The sequence below is a fragment of the Emydura macquarii genome, unplaced genomic scaffold, assembly GCF_026122565.2.
Source record: "Emydura macquarii macquarii isolate MOO-44397 ecotype Brisbane River unplaced genomic scaffold, CSIRO-AGI_Emac_v2 contig_2129, whole genome shotgun sequence".
Taxonomy (NCBI): Eukaryota; Metazoa; Chordata; order Testudines; family Chelidae; genus Emydura; species Emydura macquarii.
The window spans coordinates 270222-297209 of NW_027132266.1; the positions used below are offsets into that span (position 1 = coordinate 270222).

A 26988-nucleotide genomic window follows, 5' to 3' on the forward strand; every position below is an offset into this window, starting at 1 on the left:
TCTCTTGACTTTCAGAACTATGAAGGCTGGGATTTGCAAAGGAGCCTAATGGAGAGTAAGGCATGCACGTCTTGGGGGCCTAACTCCCTTCGACTGCCTTGACAATCCCAGCCTACAACGATAACAAGGGCAGCCAGGCAGCAGGGGTTATAGAGAGGAGGTCAAGTCACCTGGAGCTCTTGTGATCTAAGCCCAGCCACGCAACTGAATCAGCTCAGCTCTCTGTGCCTCAGTTGCCCCAGCTGTAACCTGGGGGAGAAGACCGGGCACTGGAGGAATAATTCACAATGGATGGTGTAAATAAGGGCTTATGCAAAACTTAGTTTTATTTGAACTCTGCCTGGGGTCTCCTAGCCCCTGTACAACCAGAACAAGAGTCTTGTGTCCGGCAAGTGTCAATGGGAGTGGTTCCTCCCGGGCTTTGTTTGTGGGTCTGGGAGCCCAGGAGGTGGCCGCCCCTCACTCCCCGGCTGGGGTGGACAAATGGCCAGAGTGAGACTGCTGTTAGCCCTGCCCTGGGGGGCAGAGAATGGGGGGCACACAGAAGCTCCTGACATGTGATGGGGGAGCTCATGTCCCATTGACTCTCACCCCGCAGGTGTTAGTTCAATTTCAGATTTTACTTTTTTCCAAAAAAAATATTTTTTACCATTTTTATAAGTTTTAAAGTGTATTTTATATGCTTTGAAACTTTTTACAAATATATTATTTTAATTTAATTGATATTTCTTTAATATTCTGGACCAGTCCCTCCCACCAGGCTGGGCGGTTGACAGATGAATGGGGGGATGGCGTGCCCAGCTCCCCCAGTTCTTAGCCCGATGAACTGTTCATGTCCCAGGGATCTCCACTTTGCCAGCTCCCAGAGATCCCTGTCTCGCCAGATGTTGGTTGACACACCCTGTGCTGTCCCAGCTCCATTCTGTCCAAATCTCCCACCTGCCTGGCTCCCCAGTCTAGTCAACTCCCTAAGCTCTTCACTCCCCGAGTGCACACCTGATGGGCTGCCAGGTTGCCCATCACGCTTTGATTCCAGGCTGCCTGGTCAGTTCTTGTGCTGCCAGGTTGCTTGCAATCCCCATTGGCACTCGTGGTGGTTAGACAGGTGGGTGGGCTCCCCAGCTGTCTGGCTTCTCAGGCTCCAAGGAAGCCCAGCTCCTTGGCCTCTTTCTCTCTCCACTGCAAAGGAAATTGGGATCCCTGGCCTGCCCGCCTGGTGCAAAGGTGGAGAGATGTGCTCTCAGGCTGCCTGACTCCCTGGGTTGCTTGGCTCCTTGGGATACCCGGGCAGGTAAGGTGCACTGCCTGCAGCCCGAGCTGCCCTGGTGGCTTGCCAGCTTGGTCATCTCCCTGCATGAGATTTTTTGGGGAAAAAAATCATTTCCACTCCTAGTGAAGTGGAATTTTTTAAAATGTCCCTGCCGCTGAAAACGTTGCATTTCCAGCTTTTTGTTTTGCTTTCAAATCGGGGCCGGGGAGCGGGAATCAGAAATGCAATATTTTCTGAGCAACGTAAGTGGCGGTTCCCACGGAGCTCTCTCACTCACTCTGTCTCTGAAATAAAAGGCACAGGGTCTGTGGAAGAGCTGGACCAGTGACCGTGATGTGGCCAATCTGGGCTCACGGCCAGCTCTGTGTCCAGGAACCAGATGCCAATGGGTGGGTCTGAAGTCAGGAGTCAGGTGTCAGAGCTGAAACAGAGTCAGCACGGAGTCAGAAACCAAAGAACCATAGTCTGGGGTTGTAGCCAGGGCAGTCAGCAACCAGGGCTGGGAACAGGGCAGGGCTGGACTCAATGACTGGGAATTAAGCCGGGAATCAGGTAGTGAACACAGGGTCTCTAGCAGCAAAAAAACCAGGATCCATCTTCTTGCACAAACAACTTCCTCTGTCGCTTTTTGGCCTAAACAATGTCCCTGCACTGGGATGGAAAACCGCCCACAGACACAAAGCCTCTGCTTCAACGGTGAACAGTGCCACAAACGTCAGCCTAAGTCCCCTAAGGCCAGTTGACATCGCAATGTAGGCACTAAACGGTGCAGGCAGGTACCTAGTGCAATTTTTAAAAAATGCCACAACTGTTTGGCACCGAATTCCCAATGGGTTTTAAGCTCATAGGCACTTTTGAGAATTTTTCGTTAGTATCTGTTAATAAATATGAACCCTTTCAGTTCTTTTTGTATATTTGGTTCATGTATATATCAGCTATTCTTTAGAATCTGTATGATATTAAGAAAGAGCACGTCTGAACTCTAAGGCCCTTGACCTATATGGAACTGTATTTGGGAGTTTATGCAGTAGGCTGTATTTTCATAACCCATGGCTCATTCTTAACTATAAATCTCCAGATATTCTTGAAACCATCTCCTTAGTATAGCTACAATGCTGACAGAAACATATATAGACTTGAAAACGAATAAGTGGGGATTATTCCACCAGATGTTTTCGATTGGGAAATTAATAGGGAAGAATGATTTTGGGGGAAGAAGGACCCATGGAGAGAAATTACCTTGAGGAATCGTTCGACTTCTCAGCTGTAAAGAATGATGCTTTCACACATAAATCAAGTAAACTGAGAATGTATAGAATGACATCAGAACGTGGGTTTTTTTTGGCAAAGAGGTTTTCTTTGCTTGGAAACCCTACATAATGACACTAGGATGGGAACTTAGTTTGGGGAACTGAAACAGTATGTACCTCCAGATAGAGTAAAGGTGAGACACAGAGCTAGCTCTTTATCATCATCCTCATCCTCACATCAAAGGGTGGTACTGTATCTATTCTTTCCACGTTCTGTATAGTGTTGTATTAATCCCTGAGTGATAACCTTGGATTAAATAATTCCAATTGAGCCTGTTATTCAACAATCTTGAGTTGCCATTAATTTAGGCACACAACACCTTCCAGACGTCTAAATACCTTTAATAAACTGACCCTCTGTGCCTCTGTTCCCATTTGCATAATGGCTTAGCCTGTGCTATGTTCCTGTGGCCCAAGTCCTACCATGTACGGGATGTAGACAAAGTGATGCTCTTTTATACCGTCATCACCCTCGTGTTAAACTCTGTGATCCACAGCTTGAGAAACAAGGCGGTGAAGGATGCTGTGAGGAGCCTGAGGAGGTGGAGAAAGTTTTTATGAATGATTTAAACATTTGGGAGCTGTGCAGGTCAAAGGAGGATGTTTTATAAAAATAAAGTAAAATGACCAAACAATTTCTTCTGCCTGGATTCACACTACATGTAAGGTAGAGTCATTTCCTGGCTCCACGCTGGACTCACTGTGTCATGTATAGACCTAGAAGTTTTAAGGTCAGGAGGGGTCATTATCATTTTGCAATCCAGACAAATTAATTATTGTTTCCTGTGGCATCTTTTCTAGCCACTGATTTCTACGATTCTGTCATAGGAGCACCGGTTGGAAAGCTAAAGCCAAGCAGGGAAAGGCTATTTTAGGCAGGATGTGCTGTGAGTGAAGTTCTGGAACAGCCTCCCAAGGGAAGCAGTGGAGGCAAAAAACCGAGGTGGCTTCAAAACTGAGCTTGATACATTTATGGAGGGGACGGTCTGATGGGAGAGCCTAGTTTGGCAACTGACCGATCTTTGACTACTGGTGGTAGCTCACTTGCTAGTGGATTCTCTGTACCTTAAAGTCTTTAAACCAGGATCTGAGGACTTTAATAACTCAGTCATAGTTAGAGGTTTATTACAGGAGTGGGTCGGTGAGGTTCTGTGGCCTGCGTTGTGCAGGAGGTCAGACTAGATGATCATATTGGTCCCTTCTGAGTCTATGAGTCATTCCAGTGAAGTTAGGATTCTTGGTTCCTGAGATCAGCTGTGTAATGAGATTAATGCAAAACTTCTTGGTCCTTTGCCTTATTTTTTGAATTTTTTTCTTTTTTCCAGCATTGATCTCACCGTGTAACATGCAAGGGAGTTAGCTAGCGCTCTCCATCTATGGGGGCTACGTTCGTCTACCATAGATTGCTAGGTCTGTGGCTCACTAGATGAATCCAACGTCCAGGGCTCCCTATTCGGAATTAGCATAACCTTAGTTGTACCTAACCTAACAAAGCGTGGGGAAAGGCACAGCAAGCTGACGTATCAGCTCTGACGCTGAGACTAAAAAATAGCAAAATTTTATAATAGATCTCACAGAGAGAGAGAGAGATGGGGATGAAAAGAGAGAGACAGAGGAGCAGCCTTTGTTTTCACCATTACTTGCATTATTTTCGTAAAGGAAACTGAAAGCAGTTCCATGTCAGCATCATACCAATCTATTAGAATTCTTTGCGGGGGAGAACAAACACGTGGACAAGGGTGATCCAGTTATTTAGTATATCTGGACTTTCATAGAGCCTTTGACCAGGTCCTTCACCAAAGGCTCTTAAGGAAACATGGAATAAGAGGGAAGGTTCTTTCGTGGATTGGTTAAAAGGCAGGAAACAAAGGTTAGGAATAAATGGTCATTTTTCAGATTATTAGGAACCATTATGAAAGGGTTAGATAATAAGACAGTCAATATTATAATGCCACTACATAAGTCCATGGTACATCCACATCTTGAATACTGTGTGCAGTTCAGGTTTCCCTATCTCAAAAAGATATATTAGAATTGGAAAAGGAACAGAGCAGAGCAACAAAAATGATAAACTCGATGCAACAGATTAAAAGGACTGGGACTTTTCAACTTGGAAAAGAGGTGACTGAGGAGGAATATGATAGAGGTCTATAAAGTCATGACTGGTGTGGAGAAAGTGAAGAAGGAAGTGTTATTTACCCCTTCACATAACACAAGAACCAGGAGTTACCCACTGAAATGACTAGGAACCAGGTTAAACAAACAAACAGAAGTATCTCTTCACATAATGCACAGTCAACCTGTGGAACTTGTTGCCAGGGGATGCTGTGAAGGCCAACAGTACAACTGGGTTAAAACAATATAGATAAGCTCATGGAGGATAGGTCCATCAATAGCTAGTAGCCAAGATGCTCTGGGTCACCCTAAACCTTTGACTGCCAGATGCTGGGACTGGATGACAGGGGCTGGATCACTCCATGATTGCCTTGTTCTGTTCATTCCCTTTAAAGCACCTGGCATTGACCAACGTTGGAAGACAGGATCCTGGGCTAGATGGACCATTGATCTCACCCAGTACGGCTGTTCTTATGTTCACAAAACTCTTTGGCACACTCAGCACAAATTGGCAAATAGTTTACATTGACGCAAAACAACATTTTTCAAAGAATTAACTATTCATCCATAAAATTGTCACTTAGCTTGGGTGGGAACTAACTGGACTACAAGAAACCCTCCACCTCCCAGGCAACAATCCATTCCACACAGGACACCAACACCAGGAGCCCGTTTCTGACCCAAACTCTTGTGATAATTGGGCCTGCAATTTTACCCTAAGCATGAATTTAACTGCAGAAGTGAGTGAAAGTTCATAAGATGCCGCGATAGCCTCGAAGAACAAACGTCAAGTCGAAAAGGTACAAAATAGAGACAGAAAGACTGAGTGTTTCTGGGGTTGGTCCTGCTTTGAGCAGGGGGTTGGACTAGATGACCTCCTGAGGTCCCTTCCAACTCTAATATTCTATGATTTTATGATTCTATGAGTGAGTCCAAACAAAAAGGCCTAAATCAGGGACTGTGTTAAGATCATGCTTGGCAAACAAGCGAAGTGTGGAATCAGAAATCAGTGAACCAAAACTGGTGTGTGTGAAACTAGGCCTCATTGGTGGACAAAGTAATGAGGGGAGGGGCTATTCCACTCAACGGTCTCTTTTGGAATCTTTACGGAAAGAGAGACCTTGTATAGAAATTGACTACTAGACACTGCTACCCCCACCTCCTCCTGGGACCCTGGCCTTCTTCATCCTGATCCTGAAAGATGTCCTGGCTAGACCGGGTCAAAGAGAGAGAGACAAAAGAGATCAGCACCTTCACTGGTTCCAGCTGCATTGTAAAAACCACCTGAGATAAAATGGGATTGGACTGTAACAACTACAGGAGCTCCAGCCCATATCGACTAACGTTTCCTTTCCCCCAAAGGACGGCTATGACCATCTTCGATACCATCTAAGAAACTGTCAAACAAGGGCCTTTTTTTCCTTCTACAAACTCTCTCCAGCTAAAGGGAAAGGGAAGGAGGGATGTTGAAAAAATGAAAGCCTGACTTCATGCTCTACCTTCCCAATGCTTTGACTGTTTTTCCTTCTTTTCTGTATCTTTAATAAAGGGTTAAAAAGGTTTGGAATGGTGTGTATGCCATGGTGCCAAGCAGGCTGGGGTCTCTGTGTACCACACCTTGTTTAACTCTGTTTAATGTTGCCCAGCGACTGGGTGACATTAGCACCTTTGGCCCATGCCAAATCAACAAAAGCCAGATGTTGCCTCTTTTACTCACATGGAGTAGTATTTTACTCAGCGAGTCGCCCTATTGAAATCAGTGGGACCAGTTGTAGGGTAAGGTCCTGCCCTATGTGAGGGAAGAAGGAAGAAATGGGTCTTTAAATTGCTAGTGGTTGCACTGCTTGGTGAAAGCCAGGAGTGACTCCTTCGCTCAGCCTGGCCAAGGGTTACTGTCACTAGTAGCTCCCTCGACTTCAGAGGGACTATTCGTGTGGGTAACTATTCACTAATGTGACCAAGGGGTTCGTTAGCTGGTCCTCAGTGCGCACCCAGAACTGGTCACTAGCACCTGAGGGGGCAGATTTTAACCGGTGGGATATGGACTGTGATATATCAAGGGCAGAGGGCGGCAGGAGAGTGTGCGAGGGGAAGTATATCAGCCCCAGGATGATCAGGGCTTTATTCCCTGCAGCCTAACGGGAGTCATGAGGGGGCAATTAGGAGCCAGCTGGGGCCAATTAGTGATTAGCCAGGTGCTCCATAAAAGGGCTCCGCCCCAAACACTCAGAGCACAAGTTGGAAGGAGTAGAGGTGTTGTGCTGTGTGGAGCGGAAGTGAAGTGAAGTGAAGTGAAGTGAAGGAGCAGACCGAAGTAGCAGAGTGTGGGAGAGCGGAGGAACCCCGGAAGGAGGTACTGAGCCCAGCAAGGGGCAGCAAGAACATAGGGCCTGAGAGGCCAGAAGGACTGAGGGGGGAAAGTAGCCCAGGGGAAGAGGCTGCAGCCTCAAACAATAGTGAGCCAGCAGTATACCGCTGCGGTTCATAGGGCCCCTGGGCTGGGACCCGGAGGAGCGGGTGGGCCCGGGTCCCTCCCCCCCTCCCCCAGGGAAGACGGGGTGACGGGCACGTTCCTGGCCCCCTACAGGAGGAAAGCACGAGATCCACTGGAGGGGAGCCGGCCATCGGCCACAGGACATAAACACAATCTGTGTCCCATTTCTTGAGCCGGGCAGCGCTTAACTGTTCCGATGGTAACTGCTAACAGCACAGGAGCCAAACTCACCCAGGGCGTAATCTCACTGCCCAGAGAGGAGTTACTCCCGGAACAGATCTGGCCCCCTGATGTTTACACGGAACCGGCTGGATTCCCCTCAATGCCCTTCGAAGTTAACATCTGTTTTGTCTCTAGCCTTTGCCCCAAAGACATTTCCACCACTTGCTTCTCTGGGACCCAGTGGGAATGAGCTTTGGGGAAATTCGTCTTGTGAGAATGAAGTCATCCACCAACTCTGCTGCATGTAATGGAGCCAGAGCCTCTGAGGCACAGCTGTGAGTGACCTTGAGGGAGAGAAATACACAAGGGGCCGGGTGAAGTCTCTGGACCAAGAGTAGAACCATCTCACTATGTGGGTGCATGTCCCAGGTCTTCTTCTACCAGTTCCTAGGCAGCACCGAGTGCCTGCTCTGCACCGTCATGGCCTATGACAGGTACGTGGCCGTCTGCCACCCGCTGCGCTACCTGATCATCATGAACTGGAAGGTGTGTGCCATCCTGGCTGCCATCATCTGGATTACCAGCTCCTTTCATGCCACCATTCTCACCAGCCTGACCTTCACCCTGCCCTACTGTGGGCCCAATGTGGTGGATTATTACTTCTGTGACATCTTCCCCGTGGTGAAGCTGGCCTGCGCAGACACGTATGTCATCGAGACCATGTTCATATATATATATAGCTGGCTTAGATAGATGTAGAATAGGATAAGATATATATGGTAACTTTATCTTAGTCAACATTTAGTCTAGATAAGTATCTAATAGAACAGGAGTACAACACTGGAGTGGTGCCCATGATCTGCTTCTTCCTCATCCTCGCATCCTACGTCTGTATCATCTACACCATCCTGAAGATGAACTCAGCCGAAGGGTGATGCAAAGCAGCCTCCACTGGCGCCTCACATCTGATGGTGGTGATGCTGTTCTTTGGGCCTTACGTCCTGGTCTACATGCAGCCACGTCAGAGCAAAGTGCCAGTGACCACTGTGCAGCTCTTTGGTTATGTAGCTATGCCCATGCTGAACCCGATCATCTACACTCTGAGGAACAAGGAGGTGAAAGGGGCTCTGCGGAAACTGAGAGGGGGTCAAACGACTGCATGTTGATGTGGTGAACCTTCAGAAGTAGCACATGGGTGAGCAGTGAAATATATCTACGAATTCATCCGCATGGCTCTTCAGTGAGAGTCTCTGTCTCTCTACTTCCCCAAACAGCCTCACCTGTCTATCTGGAGATCTACTAAGCAGAAAAACGCTCCTAAAAGCGTCTAGTTGTCTTGGACATGCTTTAAGGCTGACATGTTCAAAAGTGCCTAAAGGATAGGCACACTCAGTCTGCATTAAAATTAATAGGAATTGGAGATCCAAATCTGGTAGACTTATTGCACAAATCTACAGAAGCCAGGGCAACAACTTCTTCAAACTCAAGAAAGGGAAGAAAAAAATTATCTTCATCAACTGGCACAAACCACATGTCAGCAGGAAGCTGTGCTAGAGAGCTGCCTAACGACCCTGGGAGAACATTTGCATTTTCAGCATGTCCTGAAGATCAGAGGATTTATGGTAAAATTTTCAAAACCACCTTAGTGATTTAGGAACCTAAATCCCATTTTCATAGAATCATAGAAGAACACGGTTGGAAGAGACCCCAAGATGTCATCTAGTCCAGCCCCCTGCTCAGAGCAGGACTAATCCCAACCCCATCAGAAGTGATGGAGGCATTTACGAGTCTAAGGTACGTCTTCACTGACAGCAGCAAATTCGCTGCCGTCAGATTGATCTATCTGGGTCGATTGTGTGGTCAGTGAGGACCCGCTCAATCGATGTGGAAGTCGACTTGTGAAAACGACCCCTTCAAGTGCTGCAGCGCAGTGAAGACGCCGTGTACAACAGAAGTTAAGAAGTCGATGGGCGTTACGCAATCTACTTTGCGTAGCTTGTGTAACTCCTGTTGACTGCCGCCAAATTTTAAGGTAAGTGTAGACCAGGCCGAAATCTCACTGAAAGGCCATGGAATTGAGGCTTCTGAGGACCAGATTTCCAAAGCATTTTATCACCTAAGAGGGTTTTCAAGAGCACCTTGAGTGAGTCAGTCACCAACCTCCCATTTACTGTCAATGGGAGTTGAGCACCTGACCTATTTAAAAGCCTTAGTAAATTCCACTAGGCACATAAACCCCTTTGTAAATCTAGACGTTAGGCCAGAGGATATTTAGACACCTGGCAGGATTTTCAGGAGCACGCAGGCACCTGGCCCCCATTGAAATCAACCAGAGTTAGATGTCTGGGGCCAGATTTTTAAAAGGGGGACAGACAGCAATTTCCTGCAATATTCTGGATAAACCACACTGCATGAGATTTAATACCTTGGAAGTGCATTGTATTAAAAATGCAGCTGCGTGTGTGTTGTTGTGAAGACCCCAGTCAACAAGGAGAGAGATGTGGGTTTCCACGCAAGAAAGGCAATGGCTAGGGAGCTAGAAGCTGAGAGCGTTGGTCCTTGCTGGACCATTAAGGGAAAATGCAGGTGCAGTTGCCCTGAACTGTAACAAAAATCTGGGTCTAAACACCAGGATCCATTTGAAAATCCCACTATGTGCCTGTCTGCACCTTTGAAAATCTGGCCGTTGGGAGCCTACGTCCCACTGAATGTCAGTGAGAACTGGGCTCCTTAATGGCTTTTGGAAATGAGACTTACTCTCCTAAGTCACTCACCGGGTTTTGTAAATTTTACCCTCTGCTCAGACAGAGAGAGAAAGATAAAGAAAAAGGATGAAAAAAAGCTAATAGAAGGTTTAATGGATGTGAGAGCTTTATACTCATCACACGCACTGTGTTTTTGGCTTTTGCTATGTATGTATTGTGCCTTCTGCATCCGTTGCACATGAGTTTTGAGTGACAGGTAATGTCTACGACACCTAAACCTGGGACTCAAGAGGATTTTTTTTTGTTTCCCACCCTCAGCTGTTTTATTGCAACTTGTCTCTAAGTTGCCTGTGCTTGTTCTTGGTGTGCAAATTAAAAATAAGCCAGTGTGTGGAGAGGACTGGACCCATTTATGAGACTGGCAAATAAAAAGTGAAATTTAAGAAAACAACAAGAATATGAAAGGAAAAAGAGTTGGACTTTGAGGTTGGAGTTTCCAAAGCATTCAAGGAAATTAAAAGTCTGCGGCAATTGGAAAACTAGTTCACTTCAGGCCCCTTTGAAATTTCCAACCTAAAGTGGAAGTGTGAGATTAGAAGTTAGACAAGTGACTTAATCTCTCTGGGGCTCAGTTCTCTACCTGAGGCTCTGTGGTACAAATCACTCTTTTCTCCCACCCATTTCTCCTGTAAGCTCTTTGGGGCAGGGTCTGTCTCTCACCGGTGTGGGTGCAGTGCCCATTACCCTCTAATGGCTTTTTACAAGAGAAAATTAATATGTTTTGTGAATTGTCACCAGCACTTATGAAGTGGGTTTTTGCCCATAAGTGAAAAAAAAATTAAGATAAATGAAGGAAAGGCACCAGAGGCAGATAATGTGAGCCATGCCGCTTGCCCTTTTCCCTGCAGGACAGTCCACATTGTCATAACATCCCGGCATTAAAAAACAGCCCTGACTGAGGAAGGAGCACCCCTCCTAAGTTGCCTGCACCACCCCCTGCACTGCAGCTCCCCTTTGCATGGCCGGGGTCAGCCTGAATTTTCTCTGTTGTTTCTTTGTCGTTGTCCAGGAAACCAATTTCCAAAGAGCCACAAACCCAGAACAGGGCGACTGAGCAAAGAGAACTTGGAATGGAAGAGAGGTGCACAGCTGTGGACATTGACTCTAAAAGCGGCTGTAACTTCTGATGGACAATGGGAAAGCTGCATTGACCTGCAGGCCCTGGGCACTGGATGGCTGCAGAGGGAGGAGGAGGGAGAGCAGGTGGCAATAGTGTTTAGTAACTGAGAACTGTATCAGCTCAACACACCTACATTTAAAGAGCCAATGGGGATTAATTGCAAAGCATTGTCTTGTGGCTAGGACAAAGGAGTGGGACACAGGAGATCTGGGTTGAAGTACAGGTTCTGTGGAAGATTCCCTATTTGACCTTGACGAACTCATTGAATTGCTTTGTGCCTCAGTTTCCCCATCTGTTAAACAGGGATCATTAAATCCTTTGTCTCTCTCATCCATTAAATGTGTATCCATTTCAGACAGTGACAGTCTCTTACTATGTGTCCGCGCAACACCCAGAAGAAAGGGGCCCACATCTGAGTTCCCGTCTGTAGGTCCTACCAAAATACCAATGATAAGAATCAGAGGTGATCCAGGGTGGGTGCATGAGGGGTCAGGTGACCGTGCAGATTTCTGCCAGAGTTTGCTGGCCAGGCCCCCTCCCTATTCAGTGGCTCCTGGAGCAGGCTGCAAGCTGCGGTCGCGGGGAGACGGAGAAGTGAACACTTTGCTGTGGGAGCTGCAGGGAGGGGCAGCTGAGAGCAGAGCGTGTGTGCGCCTTTGAACCATGCCCTCTGCCCACCAACAGCAGGTCCCAGCCGCCTCTGATAGGAGCAGTGAGAATACAAGTAAAAAGAGTAAAAAAAAAAAAGAGCAAAGCAGCCTCCACTTGCGCCTCACATCTGATGGTGGTGATGTTGATCTTTGGGCCCTGTGACCTGGTCTACACACAGCCACAGCTGAGCAAAGCGCTGGTGACCGCTCTGCAGATCTCTGCCGATGTGGTAACGCCCATGCTGAACCCGGTCATCTACACGCTGAGGAACAAGGAGGTGAAAGGGGCTCTGCGGAAACTGAGAGGGCGTCAGACGACTGAACGTTGATGTGCTGCATCTGCAGAAGTAGCATGTGGGTGAGCATTGAAATATGTCTACGAATTCATCCGCATGGCTCTTATGTATCTTATGTGAGAGTCTGTCTCTCTCCTTCCGCGTAGAGCCCTGCCTGTATATCTGGAGTTCTACAAATCATAGAAGTGCTCCTAAAAGCATCTAGCTGTCTTGGACATGCTTTCAGGCTGACATGTTCAAAGCTGCCTAAGGGATAGGCACACTCAGTCTGCATTAAAATTAATAGGAATTGGAGAACCAAATCTTCTTGCTGACTTTGAAAATCTCAGCCTCATTGCACAAATCTACAGAAGCCAGGGCAGCATCTTCTGCAAACTCAAAAAAAGGAAGAAAATAATTCCCTTCATCAGCTGGCACGGACTCAATGTCAGCAGCACCTGACTTACTTAGAAGTCTTAGTGCATCCCACTAGGCACCTCATCCTCTTTGTAAATCTAGATCTTAGGCCACATTTTAAAAGATATTTAGGAACCCAGTGGGATCTTTCAAAAACACCTAGCTCCCAGGGAGAACTGGGCTTCTTAATGGCTTTTGCATGTGGGCTTACTCTGCTAAGTCACTTCGGTGGTTTTGTGAATGTTACCCTCTACTCAGACAGAGAGATAGAAAGAGAAATAAAAAAGAGAGAAAACATGCTAATAGGAGATTTAATGGATGTGAGAACTCTGCACTCCTCACAGGCTCTGTATTTTGGACTTCTTGTACATATGTATTGTGTCTTCTGCATCCGTTGCATTTGAATTTTGAGCAACATTCAATGTGTATAAAACCTAAACCTAGGACTAAAATGAGGGGTGTTTTGTTTTTCATCCTCAGCTGTTTTATTGGAACTTGTCTCTATGTTGCCTGTGCTTCTTCTTGGTGTGCAAATTAAAAATAAAGCTGGAAACCAGTGTGTGGAGAGGACTGGACCCATTTATGAGACTGGCAAATACAAAGTGAAATTTAAGAAAACAATAAAAACATGAAAGGAAAAAAAACTTGGACTTGGAGGCTGGGGTTTCCAAAGGGCCCAAGGAGGTTAAAAGTCCATGGGAATTAGACACCTAGCTCCCTTTAGGCCTCTTTGAAATTCCCAGCCTAAAGTGGAGGTGTGATATTATGTTCATTCGTTTTTGCAGAGGGTGAGTTTAACGGTTATATACCACTTACGTCCTAAAATATTTATTATATTTGCACACTTAGCCCGAAAAACTGATCACCACAAGACATTATTGAGATCAACAGTTTAGTAGATTTCAGAAAAGGATCAGACATTTATATGAATCATGAACATCATCGTCGTCAAGGACTAGTTGTACATTTTCCTTTGAAGCTTTTCTTTGATGGAAAATTGGGTTTTCAAGGGACCTGCACAGGGGTAAACATCACCCTCTAGATGGGAAGGGAGCTTCTGCAACTGAAAACCTGCTTACAACAACACACAATCAGCTGGGCACCAAGGAAAGTAATTCTACTGGGCCAGAAATGTATAGAAATCTCACTGCATATCGCGATGGCCACTTTGACATCACTCGGCGATCTGAACCACTGACTCCAGCGGAGCTACGGCTGGTTCACTCCAGTTGGGGAATCTGGTCCATGGACTCCAGGGCAGGTAGAGCAGATTCACAGCAGTCAGGGATCTGTCCTATCTAACGCCGTGTGGATCTCTAACAATGCCTAGAGGTCTGGCTCCATGGTGGCAAGTTCTGTGCAGGGTCAGTCCTTGCCCTAGGGAGCTGATGTTCTAAATCGCCAAAGGAGGCATCATTATCCCCATTTTACAGATGGGAAACTAAGGCACACACACATCAAATGACACAGGGAGTCTACGGCGGAGCTGGGAACTGAGACGGGCTGTCTGGAGTCCCACTCCAGCGCCCTCACCACAGATCCAGCCTCCCTTGTGAATATTGAGCATGGTCTTTTGTAGCACTGAAGGGCCTGTCCAGGATCCCTGTCAAGGTTCATGGCCCCATTGTGCTGAGTGTGGCACTAGACAGAGAGACAGAGTGTGCTCCAAAGACGGGACGTGCTGATGGGAGACAAGACGTGTTCGTGTGGCATAGCAGGGGACGGGGTGGGGGTTTACAAAAATAAGACCACGGGGTGACATACGTAATTTTCTTTGTATGAGCTGAGGAGCGTGGACAGTTCCAAGGGCTGGGAGAAGGGCATGGGCGAACCAATGGGCTGATGCAGTTTGGCTGTTGCTATGTCCCTAAAGAACGTCAAACATGCTGGATTCTTCCCTGGGATCCCTTCTTATAGGACCCTGAAATTCTGTTTTTCCTTTTTCTTTTTGCATTAGAACATTAGAGCCACTGTCATGGCCCAGGACCCCATTGTGCCAGGGGCTGTACAAAAACAGAACAAAGACACAGCTCCTGCCCCACAATGCTAATCCCATGCCCTCCCCCCCCCCCCCCCGCAGCAGTCAGAATGGCTTTTCTATGGCCCCTGTGACTGCAGCCCCACCTCCAACCAGGCCTGAATGGATTTAGCCTTGCCGCCCTGGATTTTGTGCAGTCAGAAAATAACCCTCATGGAGAAATGAATGCCAAGTGACTTGCCCAAGGTCATACAGTGAGTTTGTGGCAGAGATGGAAAAAGAATCCAGAAGTCCTGACCCCCCACCTCACCCTGCTCTTACCACATGAAAGAGAAATGCAATGCAAGAGTCATGAATGATAAGCTGTGCTTCTCTAGCCATAAGAGTATTTGAACAAACGCCTCAGAAGAAGGGCTCGAACCCAGGAGTTCAAGCGTTAGACCCCTATGCTCCTCCCAGAACCATGGATAAAACTAGGAGTCCTGAGAACCATCTCCAAGTCAGCCAGTTCTCAGTCAGCTCCTGCTGAAGGCAGGATAAATCACAGCTCAGGCCTGGGCAGTTTCCTGCCCCCCCACCCCCGTCTCATCAGGGTGTCTTTCATCTCCTTGTTCCTCAGTGTCTATCTGAGGGGGTTGAGGGGTGGAGGTCTGTTTCTATGACTCATTTGTTTACATTTCTCCTTCAGCTCTGAAGGAGCTTTCCTCTCTGCAGCATCTTATAACCTCGCACCTTGTTTCTGCCATTCCTCCTCTTCACTCCCCCCGCCCAGCCCCTTGTGTATTTCTCTCCCTCAAGGTCGCTCACAGCTGCGCCAATATTCAGCTGTTGACTTTTGCTGGGTTTTTAAGCACATGATGATGATGCCTCCAGGGGACATTATTAGAAGCCTGGTTTGGGCAAAGTGAAGACGACCCACGTATTTCTTTAGTGAGGAGAGCCCGGGGGCCTTACTTGAATGGAGCACTCCTGCAGATTGCACCTGGTCCTGGCAAAGACCAGTACATGTAAGTGCCTTGCTTCATTTAATGCACCAATTCTGACAGAACACTGCTCTGGCTGGTATCTCAGGCCTGGCCTCTCCCCACATGCAGCCCCCCCCTCCAGTCAGTCTGAGCCCACTGCTCTGCTAGAGGATGCTGCTTTGCAGAGCGTGGAGTGGGCGACCCACTCGGATGTGCTTGGAGTCAGTGCTAATCCCAATGTCCCAGGAAAGTTCTCGGGGGCACTGTGCTGGAGGGAAGAGGGTGGGGGGCTCAGTAGATAGCCCTGTTCTCTCTGGGTATGTCTACACAGGGATCAAAAACCTGCAGCTGACCTGTGCCAGCCGGGGCTGTGTGGCAAGTCTTTTATCCCTGTGTAGATGTACTCTCTGAGTCAGGGTGCAGGGCGTGAATGCAGTGCTTGGGTCATTAGTCATGGCCATTGGCGAGGTCATGGCACATTTCGATCAAAAGAGAGGTTTGAACCTTCATTTCCTGGCTAAATTCTAACACAGACACTTCTTTACATTGTGGGTACAGAGACAGCTCTAACGTAAGGCAGGTCATATCCCCAGCTGGCAAAACTCACCAAAGCACCATTGCAGTTAATGCCCCTAGGTCTTTTTACACTGAGCAAATTCACTTTGGATTTTGGCTGTAATGTGTAGACGCCAAGGTGCATGTCTGTCAGACGACATATGAGCAGGTCTCATTTCAAAGCAAGGTTGGGTGGGAAAAGGTTTTCCCGTCTCATGAGAATTTTTGACATTTTGAAATTTGTCAGAACGGAAAAAAGCAAAATCTCAACAGTGTAAACTAAAAAAAATTCACTTGGGGGAAAATAAATCAAAGAATCATCGAATATTAGAGTTGGAAGGGACCTCAGGAGGTATCTAGTCCAACCCCTGCTCAAAGCAGGACTAACCTCAGCTATATCATCCCAGCCAGGGCTTTGTCAAGCCTCAGCTTAAAAACCTCTAAGGATGGAGATTCCACCACCTCCCTAGGTAACCCATTCCAGTGCTTCACCACCCTCCTAGTGAAAAAGTTTTTCCTAATGTCCAACCTAGACCTCCCCCCCTGCAACTTGAGACTGTTGCTCCTTGTTCTGTCATCTGCCACCACCGAGAACAGCCTAGCCCCATCCTCCCTGGAACCCCCTTTCAGGTAGTTAAAGGCTGCTATCAAATCCTCTCTCATTCTTCTCTTTTGCAGACTAAATGTTTCATTTTGATCATTTCAAAATTTTTCAATCAATATTGACCTTCTCCCCTTTTTAAAATGTCTAAACAAAGAGCTGCTTTGACTCAAACACCTTAAAACTTTCTGGTGTGACAAGATTGAAACGTGATGTTTCGACAATCTTGAAATTTTTTAACCAAATATCTATCTTTTGGGGTCAGGTGTTTCATTGAATCAACACTGTTTAATGAGCAGTTCTGTTTTAGAAAAAATGGCATTATCCTACCAACCCCTCCCCCAAACATGCCCCCCCCCCAAAAAAAAAAACCCAACAAAAGAGATCCACACACACAAAACACCAGAAAATTCTGACCAGCTGAATTTCAAAGGTTCTTTTTTCCTGGCATCTGGCTGAGCTAGGTGGAGGGTTAGGGGAAGTGTGAGGAATCTTGGAAAAATACCATTTCTACTTGAGTGCATGCATCGCTCTGGGTTCCTCCATGGCCCCTCATTTAAACCAGCGCATCTAACCTCACTCCTGTGAGGGACGGAAGGGTTTTCATCCCCATTTCACAGGCTGAGCAGCAGAGAGGTCGTCAGGGATTTTCACAGGGGCCCAATGGACTTGATGCCTCCTTTGACATGCCCAGCATAGGTAACTCATCCAGGCAGTCTGTGGCTAATCTTGAACCCAAGTCTCCCGAGTTGCAATCTGCCCACAACAGCAAGTTGTGTTGCTCCTACAGATGGCAGGAACTCTGCTACACGTTGCTGAGCGCTGCATCCTGGCAGCTTGTCTGTTAACACGCCATGTGCACACACCCGGGCACTTCTCCTTCACAGAGAGCTCCTGGAACGCAGCCCAGCACTGCGACCGCACGAGCAGCCTTTGCAGGAGGAAAGGTCTCTGCATCTTTCTGAAGAACCCTGGCCCAGATCCTTCGCTGGTGAAAATGACCCCAAAGGCTGCAGCCGTTTTCTCTGAATGCCATGGCTCTCAGCTGCTCGCAATCTGGGCAGTGTTCAGCCTGCAGATCTGGAGGTGAAAGGTTTCCTAGGACAGCCTCAAGTCAAGTGCCCCAGGTCTAGGCCAGCCTGGCAGATCTCATTTATATTTATTGTGTCTATTATGGTAGCGCCTGGAGGCCCAGCTGAGACCGGAGCCCTGTTCTGCCATGGGCTGCACAGACAAACAGTACCAGCGAGATCAGGACCCCACCTGGCCGGTGCCACCCAGACACACAGAGCCACAGAGATCAGGACACCGGCGTGCCAGCGCTGCACAGACAAACAGTAACAGAGCTCGGGACCATCACGGGGTCTACTCACCGCTAGGGTTCCTGGGGAGTCTCACCTTCCAGGCCCAGCACCTCCTTCCGCTGCTCATCCATGCGCCCCGCCGTGTCTCTGAAACTCTGAGTGCTCTATCTTCGTGGCTTGTCCCTCTGGCCAGGTCATTAAAATCCTCCCCTTCCAGGGTTGGAAAGTCATAGAATCATAGAATATAAGAGTTGGAAGGGACCTAAGGAGGTCATCTAGTCCAACCCCCTGCTCAAAGCAGGACTAACCTCAGCTATATCATCCCAACCAGGGCTTTGTCAAGCCTCAGCTTAAAAACCTCTAAAGATGGAGATTCCACCACCTCCTTGGTAACCCATTCCAGTGCTTTACCACCCTCCTAGTAAAAAACTTTTTCCTAATGTCCAACCTAGACCTCCCCAACTGCAACTTGAGACCGTTGCTCCTTGTTCTGTCATCTGCCACCACCGAGAACAGCCTAGCCCCATCCTCCCTGGAACCCCCTTTCAGGTAGTTAAAAGCCGCTATCAAATCCCCCCTCACTCTTCTCTTTTGCAGACTAAACAAGCCCAGTTCCCTCAGCCTCTCCTCAGAAGTCCTGTGCTCCAGCCCCCTCATCATTTTGGTTGCCCTCCGCTGCACTCTCTCCAAATTGTCCACATCTTTTTTGTAGTGGGGGGCCCAAAACTGGACACAATATTCTAAATGCGGCCTCACCAATGCCGAATAGAGGGGAATAATCACTTCCCGTGACCTGCTGGCAATGCCCCTCCTAATGCAGCCCAATATGCCATTAGCCTTCTTGACAACCAGGGCACACTGCTGACTCATATCCAGCTTTTTATCCACCGTTACCCCCAGGTCCTTTTCTGCAGAGCTGCTGCCCAGCTCGTCGGTCCCCAGTCTATAGCTGTGCATGGGATTCTTCCTTCCTAAGTGGAGGACTCTGCACTTGTCCTTGTTGAACCTCATTAGATTTCTTTTGGCCCAATCCTCCAGTTTGTTTAGGTCACTCTGTATCCTATCCCTACCCTCCAGGGTATCTACCACTCCTCCCAGCTTAGTGTCGTCCGCAAACTTGCTGAGGGTGCAATCTACCCCATCCTCCAGATCATTAATAAAGATGTTGAACAAAACCGGACCCAGGACCGACCCCTGGGGCACTCCACTTGTGACCGGTTGCCAGCTAGACATGGAGCCATTGATCACTACACGTTGAGCCCTATGCTCTAGCCAGTTCTCTATCCATTTTATAGTCCATTCATCCAACCCATACTTCTTTAACTTGCTGATAAGAATACTGTGCGAGACAGTATCAAAAGCTTTGCTAAAGTCAAGGTATATCACATCCACCGCCTTCCCTACATCCACAGAGCCAGTCACCTCATCATAGAAAGCAATCAGGTTGGTCAGGCATGACTTTCCCAGCAGACAATTGTCCGAGGCAGCCTTCTGCTCCACGGCCGGGTCTGTGCCGCTGCCCAGTGGGTGGGGTGGGAACCCAGGCCCACCCGCAACTGCAGGGTCCAGCCCAGGGGGACCCTCTGTCTAGCAACGATGGGCTGCTTGCTGCCAGCCTCCCTCGCTATTTCCCTGGAGCTCTGCCGGCTCACCCCCTCTCTGGGCTTACCATTCCAACCTCCCTCCTTCCAGGGAATCAGTGCTTCACTCCATAGCCCCAAACACCCCCTGCCCCATCTCCCAGGGAGCAGCAGCTGCCAACTTCCTGGCTTTATACCAGCCCCACCTGTTCCTTCCCAGCTGGGCTCCATCAACCTTTCCAGCCCTGCTTCTCCCCAGGTGCAGCTTAATTAACCTAATTTAACCGAATTTGCCTCACCTGGGCTGGACGCTCCCTTGTGCCAAGCACCGCACAGATGCTCAAGGACTGGCACCCCTTTGTGGCAGGCACCGCTTAGACACACAGCAACAGACCCCCCCCCCCCACTGTGCCCGGCGCTTGGCAGACACACAGTAACTGAGACGGGGACCCATTATGCCGAGCGGTGCACAGACAGTTCCACCCCGGAGCAGCTCACCGTGTAGCCGGCAGCTGATGGAATCTAGTGGCTGAGTCAAAGCAATGGGTGAGGATTGGTGGGGCGGAAGGACAAGGTAACCATGTGATCGTCTTTTCATAGTCATTAGGGCCAGAACAGACCCTTGTGAGTCTTGCAGTTTCAGGGTTAATTGCATCTCTGCCCCCTTTGTGGCAACCCCGTAGAGCCCACACCTCCAGTTGTCCCCTCTCTTTGGGCGGAGAGCCGTCTGCCTCTCCCTCTAGACCAGGGATTTCAGCTGGAAACCACCCTGCAATTTGCTGTGACTAGCTGCACAGGTCTGAGCACCTGTCATTTGCGCTGTCTCAGGGACAAGGAGAAGAATGACCAGTCACCTGCCAGATTTCACAGCGCACAATCCATTTCTTTTAGGACAAAAGCATTACAGAGACAATATACAGGGGTCCTGAATCCAAACTCCAAGTGTCCCTGCGAGTGACCCCAAGGGGGTAATGATTAACCAAGGGCGAAACAAATAGTGATCTTTGCAGGGGCGTCTGGGCTAAAACTCACTGCTATGTAGAGACCAGAATTGAACCCAGGAGTCCTAGCTCCCTGCTCCCCCACTCTAGCTCACTCAACCCTCCACTCCTCTCCCGCATCCAGGAATAAAACCCCAGAGTTAAACAGAGACAAATTCCAGTCAGTAACAAAGCCCACATTTATATGCGGGAGGGTGAGTACCACTGGCAGAAACGCTCAAGGCAAGCAGTGCATGCTCTGGCTTTTGAGGTCTTCAAGTCAAGATTACCTCCGTTGATGACAGGCTTTCCGCAGGCACGAGTTATTGGGTTTGGCCCTTGTTAGGGCGCGCAAGACTTTGTAATGCGAAATCAGTATAGTTTGTCAAGAGCAAGGCCCTGAAAGCAATGCTAAGCTTCTGCAGCCAGAAAAGCAAGAGTTAAAACCTCTCAGGAGCAGAACCCAGACGCTGCCCTCTGCCCGACCTTAGGCCAGAGGAGGAAGTGCTTTGGGGTCTGGAGCATCCTGAGACGACCACAGACATTTGTTAATGCTTGATAAGCTAAAAGGTTCCTATTTTAGTAATAATAAAGGGGAAGTGAGGCTATGGCTAAGTTCTCTTTGAAGTAAACAACTAACGTCACTTTGTTCCAGAAGGCCCTAGTTAACTACCAATAGACTAATAGCAACTAAGTATTAAGGCCCAATCCCTACTGGAATTGAGATATACGTCATGTATTACTGGGTAAGGCCTGCTGCAAGGTGAGGGGGAAAAGGGTATATCAGTCCCCCGAGAGCCTCCCCAAGCTGAGACTCCCTGTGGATCCATGGAAGCGCTAGTGGATGCCTCGGTCAGAACGGTTCCCGTACGCCACCCGCTTATCAGAACAAAGTATGGGTCTCCTCGTTCTTGTGTTGGTAAGCGTCCCTGCACACGTTTAGATAATGCTAGCTCTCTTACATCGATGGGCCCGCAGGAGTATATTTCTGTAGGTATCCTCTTGGCAGGTCTCTTCCTTGCTTTATGGTTTACTTCTCTGTTCACTAATTGCAGCTGCTGCTGCGGTTGCTCAGCTCATGATACGAATAACAATGCATAAGCATGGGCACTTCCCTTTAGTATAATATGCTCATGCAAAGCTATAAGTTGCTACTTTATATCCTTGTGGTTAATTGTACTTTCATTGTACTTTCCACCTTAAGACTTGTGCTGGAGCTGCAGTTCCTGTATGGTAAAGGACTCCCACTCCTGTCTTTCTTATGCTGTCTCATGTAATAAATAAGCACTTTTGACATCCTTTTGCCAGTGTGCTCCATCCCGCCACCGAGATAAAAATACCGAACACTATAGCCCTCTATGGTGACCTTCTGGGGCCTGGCAAGTCCAGGTCTGTCTGGATCAGGGGTGGGGAACGTCCGGCCCGCGGGCCGTATAAGGCCCGCAAAATCATTTGGTCTGGCCCTGGCAAGGCAACCGCAGGGGGGAATTCGGCGGTTTCACGGCGGCGGTGCGGTTCTGTGGGGGGGGGCAGTGCCTGGCAGGGTGTTCAAGCTGCGAGGCCATGGCCAGAGCCCTACGCTCTGAGAGCTCCTTTCACCCCTTTACATCTCCCTGACCAAGCTCTTCACGCAGGAGGAGGATTTGTCCCCCCAGGTGAAACCAACGTCGGACTGGAAGGGTTTGAGGGTAAATGTTCTTGAGGCGATTAGCCCAGAGTCGCCCACTTCAGGGTCTGAAGAAGCTGGTACCAGCCACTGGGGAAACCTGGCTGGAGGGGCCTCGGTGCTGATCCCATCAATAGAAATAGAGAAACTGCCTAACTGTTTCTCTGCTCTGTTAAATTTCTTCTTCAGCTCTGAGGTGTCTGTTCTCTCTGCAGCTTCTTATAACCCTGCACCCTCCCTGTGCCCTCTCCTGTGTTCTCTGCCCTTTCCCGCTGGTGTATTGCACTCCCCTGGGTCACTCACAGCTCCGCCAATATTAAATCCTGGACATTTGCTGTGTTTTTAAGCACATCATGATGCTCTCCCATTGGCAAACTCCCACGGGCATTATCAGCATTGTCTGGGGCACACCGAAGGAGATCGCTCATGTGTCCCTGAGTGAGGCGAGTCCGAGGGCCTTGCTAGAACGGATTGGTGGTGCAGATTGCACCGGGTGCTAACTAGGAACATTACACTGAAGCTCCTGTCTTTGCTTAATTTAATGCAGCAGTTCTCACAGAAAACTGCTCGCACTGATATTCCAGGCCTGACCTCCCTCTCTGAGTCCCACGCTCTGCTAGGAGGTGCTGTATTGCAGAGTGGAAGGGGTTACTCAGTAGGATGTGCTCTCTGCTCGGGGTCAGTGCTGAGCTGTGTCCCAGCCAGCTGCTAGGGGAGCACAGTGTTGCTGGGAAAATGGTGGGGGGCTTAGTAGACGGCCTTGTTCTCTGAGTTCTTGCTGACCCCATGTCCCAGCATGGAAGCAGGGAACGGTCGTGGGCGCTCAGCAGGGGATGAGCTCTCCTGAAAGTCAGAGCTGAGCCCAGTTGCGAATGTAGCGCTTGGCTCCTGGAGAACTCACGGCACTTTTTGGTCAAAGCAGATGTTTTATCCTTCATTTCCTGGCTAAATCCGAACTCAGGCTATGTCTTCACTGACGGCGGCAAATTTGCCGACTTATCTGGATCGACTGAGCAGTCAGAGAAGACCTGCTCAGTCAATGCAGAAATTAACATACTAAGACCACCTTCACAAGTGGCGTAGCTCTGTTTTGATGGGAACGCGGTTCCCGTCGGTGCTGTGCAGTGAAGACGGCGCGCAGAACAGCAGCACAGAAGTCGACGGGAGTTACACAACTTTTTTGCGTAGTTTGCGTAACTCTGGTCATCTGCCACCGAATCTCCGAGGTAAGTGAAGACAAGCCGTTAGTTAATTCCATGCTTGTTATGCAGACAGCTCTAACATAAGGCAGCTCATGCCCCAGCTGGCATAACTCATCCAAGCGCCATTGGAATTAAAGCCCCTATGCCTTTTAACACTAAACAAATTCACTTTGACTGTTGGTTGTAATGAGCAGACTCTAAGGTGCATGTCTATCAGACTATACATGGGCAAGTCTCCTTTCAAAGGAGGCCTGGGCAGGAAATGGTTTTCCCATCCTATGAAAATTTTTGATATTTAGACATTTTTCTTGTCATCAATCGGGACAAAAAGTCAAAATCTCGAAAACGTTTGTGTATCAAAAATCTGAAAAAAAAATTCCATTTGGTTGAATCAAAAATGATAATTTTTAATATAATTTCACAATGTTTTATTTCATTTTTAACCATTTTTTCCCTTTTAAAACGTTTTTGTGAATATTTACTAAAATTTCAAAATGAAGTAATTTTGACTCAAAAAAACAAAACTTTCTGGTTTGACAGTCTTAAAACAGGCGGCTTTCACCACCTAGAAAATGTTGTAACCACAAAATATTTTGAGCTGTGTTTTCCATTCAACCCAAAACTGTTTTGCAAGCAGTTTTGGTTTTGCTGAATTGGCATTTTTCACCAAAAACAACAACAAAATTCAAAAGAAAATTCCCATCCAGAGCTGCTATTTCAAAGGTCCTTCTTCCTGGCAGCTGGCTGCAGTGAGGAGAGCAAGGGGAGAAGTCAGGCGACTCTGAAGGATAAAATTTCTACTTGAGTGCATGCATGTCTCTGGTTCCTCTCTGACCCCCCCCCCCCCCCCCGCATTTATCCTCATGCCTGTGAGGTCGGGAAGGGTTATCAGACCCATTTCACAGACTGAGGACCAGACATATTAAGTCTAATACTCCCAAAACTATCCAAAAGACCTGGGCTCCTGTGGTGGAGGCCACCCACCTCCTGAGTGCTTTCTAGTGGCTGGGTACAGTCCCCAGCTAAAATCTCTCCAACACATCATTAAGGATCTACAACCTATCCTAGCAGATGATCCTCACTCGCTCAAGCCATGGGAGGCAGGCCTATCCTTGCTTACAGACAGCCCCCCAACCTGAAGCAAATACTCACCAGCAACCGTTCACCATACAACAAGAACACTAACCCAGGAACCTATCCCTGCAACAAACCCCGTTGCCAGCTCTGCCCACACATCGGCTCTAGTGACAGCATCACAGGTCCTAACCACATCAGCCACACCATCAGGAGCTCATTCACCTGCACATCTACTAATGTAATATATGCCATCATGTGCCAGCAATGCCCCTCTGCCATGTACCTTGGCCAAACCGGACTGTCACTACGCAAAAGAATAAATGGACACAAATCAGACATCAAAAATGGTAACATCCATAAACCAGTCGGAGAGCACTTCAGTCTCCCAGGACACTCTGCAGCTGACTTGAAAGTTGCCATACTTCTACAAAAAAACTTCAAAAACAGACTTCAGTGAGAAACTGCAGAGCTGGAACTCATCTGCAAACTTGACACAATCAAACTGGGTCTGAATAGAGACTTGGAATGGTTCTCTCATTACAAGAGGTAATTGTCACTGTTCACACATTCTCACCTTCTAATCAACGGTTGTGAATAGGCCTCAACTACCCTAACTGAATGGACCTTGCTAACACCTACTGTTGTTCCTTACCCTGGAATGTATATATATACACCCCCTATCTGATTTCTATTTCTTGATCTGACGAAGTGGGTTGCAGCCCACCAAAGCTTATGCCTGCAGAAATTAAATGTGTTAGTCTTTAAAGTGCTACAGGACTCTCGTTGTTTTTGCTGTATACAGACTAACACGGCTACCCCTCTGGAACTGAAAATGTAAGTACACTATATCCAGTGAATCATCCTTGTCCACATGTTTGTTGACCCCCCTCAAAGAATTCTCAGATTGGTGAGGCGTGATTTCCCTTTACAAAAACCATGTTGACTCTTCCCATACAAATCGTGTTAGTTTAGGAGTCGGATCATTCTGTTCTTTACTATAGTTTCAAGCAATTTGCCTCTTACTGAAGTTAGGCTTACCGGCCTGTGATTGCCGGGATCACCTCTGAAGCCTTTTTACAAAATTGGTGTAACGTTCTCTATCCCCCAGTCGTCTGGCACAGCAGCTGATTGAAATGACAGATTACATCCGGCAGTTAGTAGTTCTGAAATGTCAGTTCCTGCTGAACTTTTAGAAGGAGGCCGTCTGGTCCTGGGGACTTATTACAGTTCAATTTATCAATAAGTTCCTAAACCTCAGGCCAGTTCCCCAGATTTCTCACCTAAAAGGAATGGCTCAGATTTGGGCACCTCCTTCACATCCTCAGCTCTGTCGCTGTGAAGGCTGATGCAAAAAATTCATTTGGTTTCTCCACAATAGCCTTATCTTCCTCGTGCTCCTTTCACATCTCGTTTTTCCACTGGCCCCACTGGTTGTTTAGCAGCTTCCTGCTTCTGAGGTACTTAAAAACATTTTTGCTGTTGCTTTTTGAGTCTTTGTCTGGCTGTTCTTCAGATTCTTTTTTGGCCTTCCTCAGTGTATTTAGGGGCCCCTGTTACAATGAGTGTCCCCAGAACTGACTGCACCAAGGGCACATCCAGTGAAGACCAATTCTCAGGGCACAGTGTCTAGCCAGCCCCAGCTACCTTACCCAGCTGGGCTGCAGGCAGGGCCCTCTCCTCAGGGCATGAGGCAAATTATGGCCAGAAGAAGCAGCTACCGACAGGCAAAACTCCCGTGATATCTCATATGGCTGTGCTGGCTCCATCTCTGGGAGCACGTCAGGACGTGGTCAGAGGCAGGGACGCTGCGCACCCATGAGAAGTGTAAGTCTCCAACACTTTTGAAACAATTTCTCAAGGGACCCCGTGGAGTTAAGTGTCCTTCTCTCATTTCAAAGAGATTTTGGTGCCTAACTCCCTTAGACGCCTCTGAGAATCTCAGCCTGGAGAGCCACTGGGCTTCTCTCACCATAGGCTCTTTTGGAGGCCTGCCTTGGCCTGTTGTAAGCACTAATGTAGCAATCAATCAATCAATCGATCAATCTCTGGTACCATGTGGTTCCCAGTGGCTGCAATCTGGAGCAGCACACACCGAGCAGTAGGCAGGAAGAGAGGAAAGATGTGATTATCCTGTCTAGGGCCACTCCAGGGCCGAGGAACAGGACAGGCCCAGTGGTGCTGCCCAGGGGATAACCACCAAATGGGAAGGGCTAGAAAGGAGACATTATGTTGCCAAATGACCAAAAGAGGGAATTGAAAAGGAGAGTGAAGCTTTCTCCTGGTGTGTAACTTTTGAGCACAGAGCACTGGAGAGCATAGGACAGATATACCATGGAATGAATTCTGTGCACAGTAGCAGACCTTACAGAGGGAGAAATGGGCTGTTCTACGTGTGTCACCGTAGAGTGGGAAAGAGGCAGCGATAGCAAAAAAAATCCATTAGAGGAGAGCAGAGCAACAGGCTCCTGGGCTGGGAAATCAATACTAGACGGCAGCAAGATG

General features: G+C 48.0%; 1 pseudogene; it reads left to right on the top strand.

Annotated features, from left to right (window-relative positions):
• Positions 1 to 2979: 2979 nt before the first annotated feature.
• On the top strand, positions 2980 to 8517 carry LOC137160095 (olfactory receptor 10D3-like; annotated as a pseudogene).
• Positions 8518 to 26988: the final 18471 nt, after the last annotated feature.